Consider the following 6,238-nt stretch of genomic DNA (forward strand, 5'->3'; position numbering starts at 1 on the left):
AATCCTGTTTTTATGTCCACTGCCACAGCTGGATTTTTCAGCCTGCAGACAGCTTGTCTGCCCAGCCTAACTTACAGACTCCTGGCCAAGGTTTCATCTCACCTTATCAGTGTATTCAGCATTCTTCAGATCCTGCCTACCCACGCCCCTCCCTCTCTGCTTCCCAGGATCCCTTTGTATTCTCATCCTTATCTAGTGTTGCCTTTTATCCTTCTTGCTTTTTCTTTTTACTATCATTTCTCACCACACACCTTGAGAAGGGTGAGTTTCCTGGAAGAAGGCTTATGGAAAAGATCTTGCCTCCCTATCTGAGCAAGCAAGGGAGCCAGGAGCTATTTACATATTTTCTGATAAGCAGTGAGAATGTCCTGATGGTCCTGTGAAGTCCACAAGGAATTGGTTTCATGCTGTTCTGCATTTTCTGCTTGTCTATGCTTGCCCGATTCCAATGAACTAACAGTATTGAAGATATTTTACATATTGTTATAACATTATTTGGAGGAGAAAACAGTATCACCATCTTGAATTTAGTCATTAAAGACATATTGGCAACACTTAGCATTTAAATAATAAAAATAACTTTTAAAGTATGATTTTTTCTTTATTAATTATCAGTTAATTTCTGCCTACACTATTACATTACAGCTGCATCTAATTTCTAATTTTTTGTGCAACCATTAGGGCAAAAATTATATTTAATTATATATTATTAATTTAAATTCTGTACTTTTTTTATACGGACCAAAACCGGGGGTGTATTGAGTTTTTTACAGTTGACATCTTCTTTTCTTAACATAACTTTAAAGATCTGGAGCCTCACAAGAAAACTCCCTTCCAGTGAGTGAGCTCTGCATGGTGTGAATGCAGCAGATTTCTGAGTATTTCGTGCTCTGTAGCTAAGAAATAAGAAAGGCTGGGCTAGGAGGGAACTAACTACCAGGAGAGAGCTGCTTGCATGACCACTTCTGAAAACACAGCTGAAACTCTCCTGGGGGCAGATCCTGAGACTGTAACTGTTTTTGCTCGCAATATTCAAATCAGCCTGTACTGACAACAAACAGAGTGAAAGCAAAGCCAAGCCGCAGTCTCGGAGGAGAGGAGAAGACACAAGCAGCTGTGAGAAGAGAGCACATGAGCTGCCCCTGCAAGGGCTGCCCGCTGCTCTCAGGGAGCCTCTCCCTGCCCTGGTGGGAACTCTCCTGTTCCCACTAATTTCATTCTTTCATTTTTCATTAGATACTCGACCTGTTATGACTTTCAGAGTGGTTAATTCAAAGTTTCATCTTACTCACAGCAGTTATCAAGCCCTAACACTTGACAAATACCTCAAACACACCTGCTTTGAACCTGGCTTTAGATTACAATATAAAAACTACCCATTTGGTCAACAAAAGTTGGTCATCTGTCAGTCCCTGACAGCCACACCCATCCTGTCTCTGACAATCACCTGTTGCAGCATCTGCTGCAAGCAGGATAAAGGAATATCTCTTAGTTTTCACTTCTCTTAATCCTGTGATGATCAAAATTCCTGACTTTTGAAAAGGCTTTTCTATAGGTGCAGTTTAGCACAACACTGACTTTTAAAGCAATACAGACACACCATTTGCAATAAAACTCCATTCACACAGGGAGAAATGAGGCAGCAGGCTTCGTTCCAAGGAGCAAATTCCACCATCCCAACCCAGATGAACTTGACCCTTACACAGCACCTTGAAAACACAAGTACAGGCCTAAAACACACAACTCCACGCATCCATTTGCTACCATAGCAGCTCTCAGTCCAAATGCTTACAGGTGAGGATCCCTCTTAACTCTGTTTTTGAATAGTTGCACTCATTCTCATTTTGGCAATCTGCTGATGGCAATAGCGCAAGTTCCATGTGTGATACTTCATTCAGCTGAACGTTACTGAGCTGTTCCTCACCTGGCTGTGCCTGATGCTGCGGGACAGGCACCAGGGCTCAGCCAAAGTCACATGAACCGTGCTGCTGCTAGGCAGGAGCAGCAAGCTGTGGGGAAAACATTGCCAGGTACTGCACAGGTGTATGGAATCCTGTACCACGGGCCCGGCCGTGAGCGGCAGCACCGCGCTCACAGCGCTCGCTGCCAGCAGCCTTGACCTTGGAACCCTCCCGAAAGCAGCGCTGCAGAGGAGGGAGCGCAGGACATTTGCAAGCAGTGCACTCGGGCGGAAAGACAAGCCCGGGGCACGTCTGCCACGGGATCGCTGCCGCTGCACAATCCCGCCGTGCAGCCGAGCGCGAACCCCACGGGAGCCGCTCACCGGGGCTGGCTCCCCTCCCCTCGGCCGGGAGCCGCTCACCGGGGCTGGATCCCCTCCCCACGGCCCGGACCGGGGCTGGCTCCCCTCCCACGGCCGGCGCCGGGGCTGGCTGGAGTAGCCGCTCACCTGCCCACGGACCGCACCGGGGCTGGGTCCCCTCCTCACTGCCCGGACCGGGGCTGGTTGCCGCGGCCGCTCAGCTCCCCTGCCCGGGGTCCGGGGCTGTCCGGAGTTGCCGCTCCCGGGTCCGGGGCTGTCCGGAGTTGCCGCTCCCCTGCCCAGTGCCCGCGGCCCAGCCCCGGCTCTGCGGAGCGCTCTCTGCACGCTCTGCCCTCGCTGCACACAGCGCCAGCGGGGCTCACCTGCGAGGCCTCGCTCTGCCGGGATCAGCGCTTCCTTGAGGCACCATGGCATTCATCCTGGTGGGTGCTAAAATGGTGTTTCCCTGGGAAAAAGCAAGGATGCTTGTGGAGCTTACTTTAAGAGCATCATTGTCTGCAAAGTCACTGCAATGCTTTCTAAAGTCCCTGGGATATTTTTATACTCGTTCATTATAAGATCTATCAACTGCTACAAAATAGCAAGGGCTTCAATAAGAGCATTACACGTTAAGGATGGCTTTAATTACACACACAATATCTATGCAAATGCCAGATAGCATCTTCTGCATGAAAGGGTTGGTTGGTTTGCTTCTTATCCTCACAGTATGGAATCTTAGTGGTTCTTATGATGCAATATTAATTTGGTGAGACTTAATTTAATTACTTTGGTTGGTAATTAAATCAGCATGTCTTAAATTAAAATAACCAGTATCATCATGAAGTATTTCTGTCACAGTGGCTTCTAAAATATTTCAGTCAGGACTAGATCCCTATTGTTCAAGAGGCTGTAAAAAAAAAAAACATTAGATAAAGGGGCCAGACAAACCCATCTGCCTCTTAATGTGAGGAGGCCACTGCTGAATGGCAGACACCTGGCACACTACAGGTCCCTCTCCAGCACCAAAAGCAACATTTTTCTCAGTCTCATCCTACTTTGAATACCTTGACCTGAGTGTCATGTCCAACATTACACCATAAAGCACTAGAGCAGTGCTTGTTTCACTGCTTTTCTTCAGCTGTTTCAGTGTGTTTGGTTAAACCCTGGAGCACCAGAGAGCAAGTTCACAGTGACGATCATCCTGCATACCCCGAGTCATTGAGAGGTGAAGTAACTTGACCAAGGTAGTGTTAACTCAGTGGCTTACCCTTATTTGTACTGCTGCTCTAACTGTGCTAGGAAGCTGGGCTCCTGTTTGAGCAGGACTAAACACACATCAGGCCCTTGTTGAGTCACTGGCACAGACACAAGAACTCCAACATCCTGCCACTGGTAATGATGCTTCAGGCACAGCACGCCAGGCAATGGGGGTCTTTGACTTTCCTGCAGGAGCAGCTTCCCCTGATGTGGTCTGGCCAACCAGGTTTTGAGGTAAAAAGCAAGCATTTTCTCCAGATTAACACAGCACATGTGGAATTACACTGTTTGTTTAACTATGACTATTGCAAAGTGTCGTGAGCAAGGTACAGTTACAGGTACAGTGAAGAAACAGAACCAGCCCCACAGATTTCCAGGACAAAGGTTACCAACACAATTTCAGCTCAGTCCTCTGCAGGCCATGTGGCACAGTCCTGACTCCTTATTTCTCCTGCATTAATTCATCAGTGAAGCTCGAGCCCACTCTCTCCCTTGCAGCTCTCAGGAAGGGATTGCTTGCAGACTTTCTCAGCTGGATGACAAGGGAAACATTCAGCGTGGGCCAGGAGAACACATACCCCACAGTGAGTTACACAAGCAGTTGTGAGACAGTACTGGAATGTCAGCAAACAGGATCTTTGGGTCTAGCTGCAAGTCTAGAGGCAGAGAGCAGCCTAAGTCATCATGAGCAAGAGGCCCCATCACAGCAGCAGGTAGATTTGCTTTGAGAGGTGACATGGCAAAGCAGATGAGCCCCGCTGCTCTCCAGGCCAGGGCTCCATTCCCAGCTCTGTGCACAGACTGCACACTGCAGTTAGTCTGCAAGGCAGGTGCAGGACCCCTGCCTCCCACCAGGAGGGATGACTGCCTTGTGGAGTGCATGTGGGAACAGCAGCAGTGGGGCATGTGGGATCACACATCACAGACTTCTGGGCAGCAGCAAACAGCATTGTGACCATGTCTAACTTCTCCCGCTGCCCTCGCCCTTCCCCTGTTATTGTGTGGGCTGGCAGGCTTGCCAAATGTGTCAGAGCCACATGAAATGGGTGACACTTGTGACCCTGCCCTCGTGGCCCCCAGGCTGACGGTCAAGTCTGAGACACAGACCAACCCAAAAGGAAATGAGGAAGGTCCTACCCATAACATAAAGACTGCACGACCAGTCTCAATGTGTTTGTTTATTCTGCAAATTTTAAGATGGGAAAACCCCCTGTAATAACAACCAAGCTTGTGAATTCTGTGCTATGTATAGCAATTCTCCTATATGTGAGCTCTGCATGTGCTTGTTGATGTCAGTGCCCTGTAACCAAGAGCCACTGCTGCCTATCACACACAAGTCCTCATTATGTTGCATAACAAATTACCTTTGTTGCCTCACAGAATGGCACAGTAGATTTTGTTGTTGCCTCGTGTAAACTTTAGTCTTGCGAGTTCCATTTTGCCCTGACGCACTGCTGCTGCCTGACAAGTGCTTCATTTCTGTTGTTCAGCAGCGAGCTCCACGGTGCAGGCGGCCACAGAGCCTGAAAAACAAGTTCAGAAATGCAGAAATACGCCACCAGTGTGTCTGCAAAACAATCAGCCACGTGGATCCTGGCTGCTGGAACACTGGGCTTAGAGGCTGCAGCCGCACATCCTGGGAGGCAGCGCCGCTGCACATTCAGCCCTCGTGGTCATCTGATGTTTTCAGCCACAAGGAAAAACAGCAGCATAGAGGAACAAAGAAAGTGGCAGAACAGCAAAGGAATTTTAAACCGACAAAGAATTCATGGTGTTGGCATTTTAATTCTATATTACTGCCTTTTTAGTGGATTTATCCAACTGCATTGCACTGACTCTCATTTTCAGTGTTTAAGTGCTGTTTCTAACTAAAACCTATTAGTTACAATATTCATCTATTAAAGAAGAAAGTGTGAAAATGTTAACAAATTCATCCATATGATTACAGAATGTTAAACCTCACTAGACACCCCTGATTCTTCCTTCTTTATATATGTTCAGCACATATTTCAGGGGAAGGAAAACATTTACTGCCAGGCTTCAAACAGTGTTTCCTTTCTTAAAATGTTTTAGTTGGCAGCTTTTTCTGCTGGCACAGGACCAATACTCTGGATAAGTGGGAAAATAGCAGTGATATCTACAGGCCAGATTTTGCCACTTCTTAAAATGAGTAATGCTATCGTATTTTCATATGTCCTGGCCATTCCCTCTACTCTGAGCACTACTGGAAACTCACTGATAGCTGCTCCCTACTTTGCCTGGACAAAATCCAAAGAGGAAGAAAATCTAGGCATTACAAGGGCAAACTTCAATAAAATCTGAGAGTTGGCCTGTTGGGATAACCCTAAATAAGGGTTACAAAATCTGGATGCCAGCTTATTTAAAAATACATGTTTTGCCATCCCCTCCTAGTTCTTTTTGAGAAATGTATGTTCCAATCTCCAACACAGACTCCTCTCCCATGCACTCTCCAAATTTTTTAGCTGCTTCCTAGTTGAACCTGCCCTTTCATCAGTGCTCCTGTCACCCCACTGCTCACTCCATCTCCTCCACAGCCAAGCAACACTCATCAAATAAATCACTGGAGACATTGCTGGACAATGGGTGAATGAACTACTGCTGAGGGATTGGGGTTTGCCTCTATTTACTGGCTGTAGTTAGAAACACTTGAAGCCAAATTTCAATTACAGGGATAAAATAAAGGCCAGCCCAGTCTGG

At 47.2% G+C, this 6,238-nt stretch overlaps 1 protein-coding gene across 1 annotated transcript in view; it reads right to left on the reverse strand.

The window, feature by feature from the left end:
• PIK3CB (phosphatidylinositol-4,5-bisphosphate 3-kinase catalytic subunit beta) overlaps nucleotides 1-3,948 on the reverse strand; it is a 95,777-nt gene extending 91,829 nt beyond the window's left edge. Inside the window, exons 1-2 of the mRNA XM_030954742.1 lie at nucleotides 3,914-3,948; nucleotides 2,647-2,729 (exon numbers count right to left, since the gene is read on the reverse strand). The gene's annotated coding sequence lies outside the window, so the exon portion shown is untranslated. The remainder of the gene's footprint in view (nucleotides 1-2,646; nucleotides 2,730-3,913) is intronic.
• Between the last annotated feature and the right edge of the window lie 2,290 nt (nucleotides 3,949-6,238).

Source organism: Camarhynchus parvulus, chromosome 9, assembly GCF_901933205.1.
Source record: "Camarhynchus parvulus chromosome 9, STF_HiC, whole genome shotgun sequence".
In the NCBI taxonomy this organism is placed as follows: domain Eukaryota; kingdom Metazoa; phylum Chordata; class Aves; order Passeriformes; family Thraupidae; genus Camarhynchus; species Camarhynchus parvulus.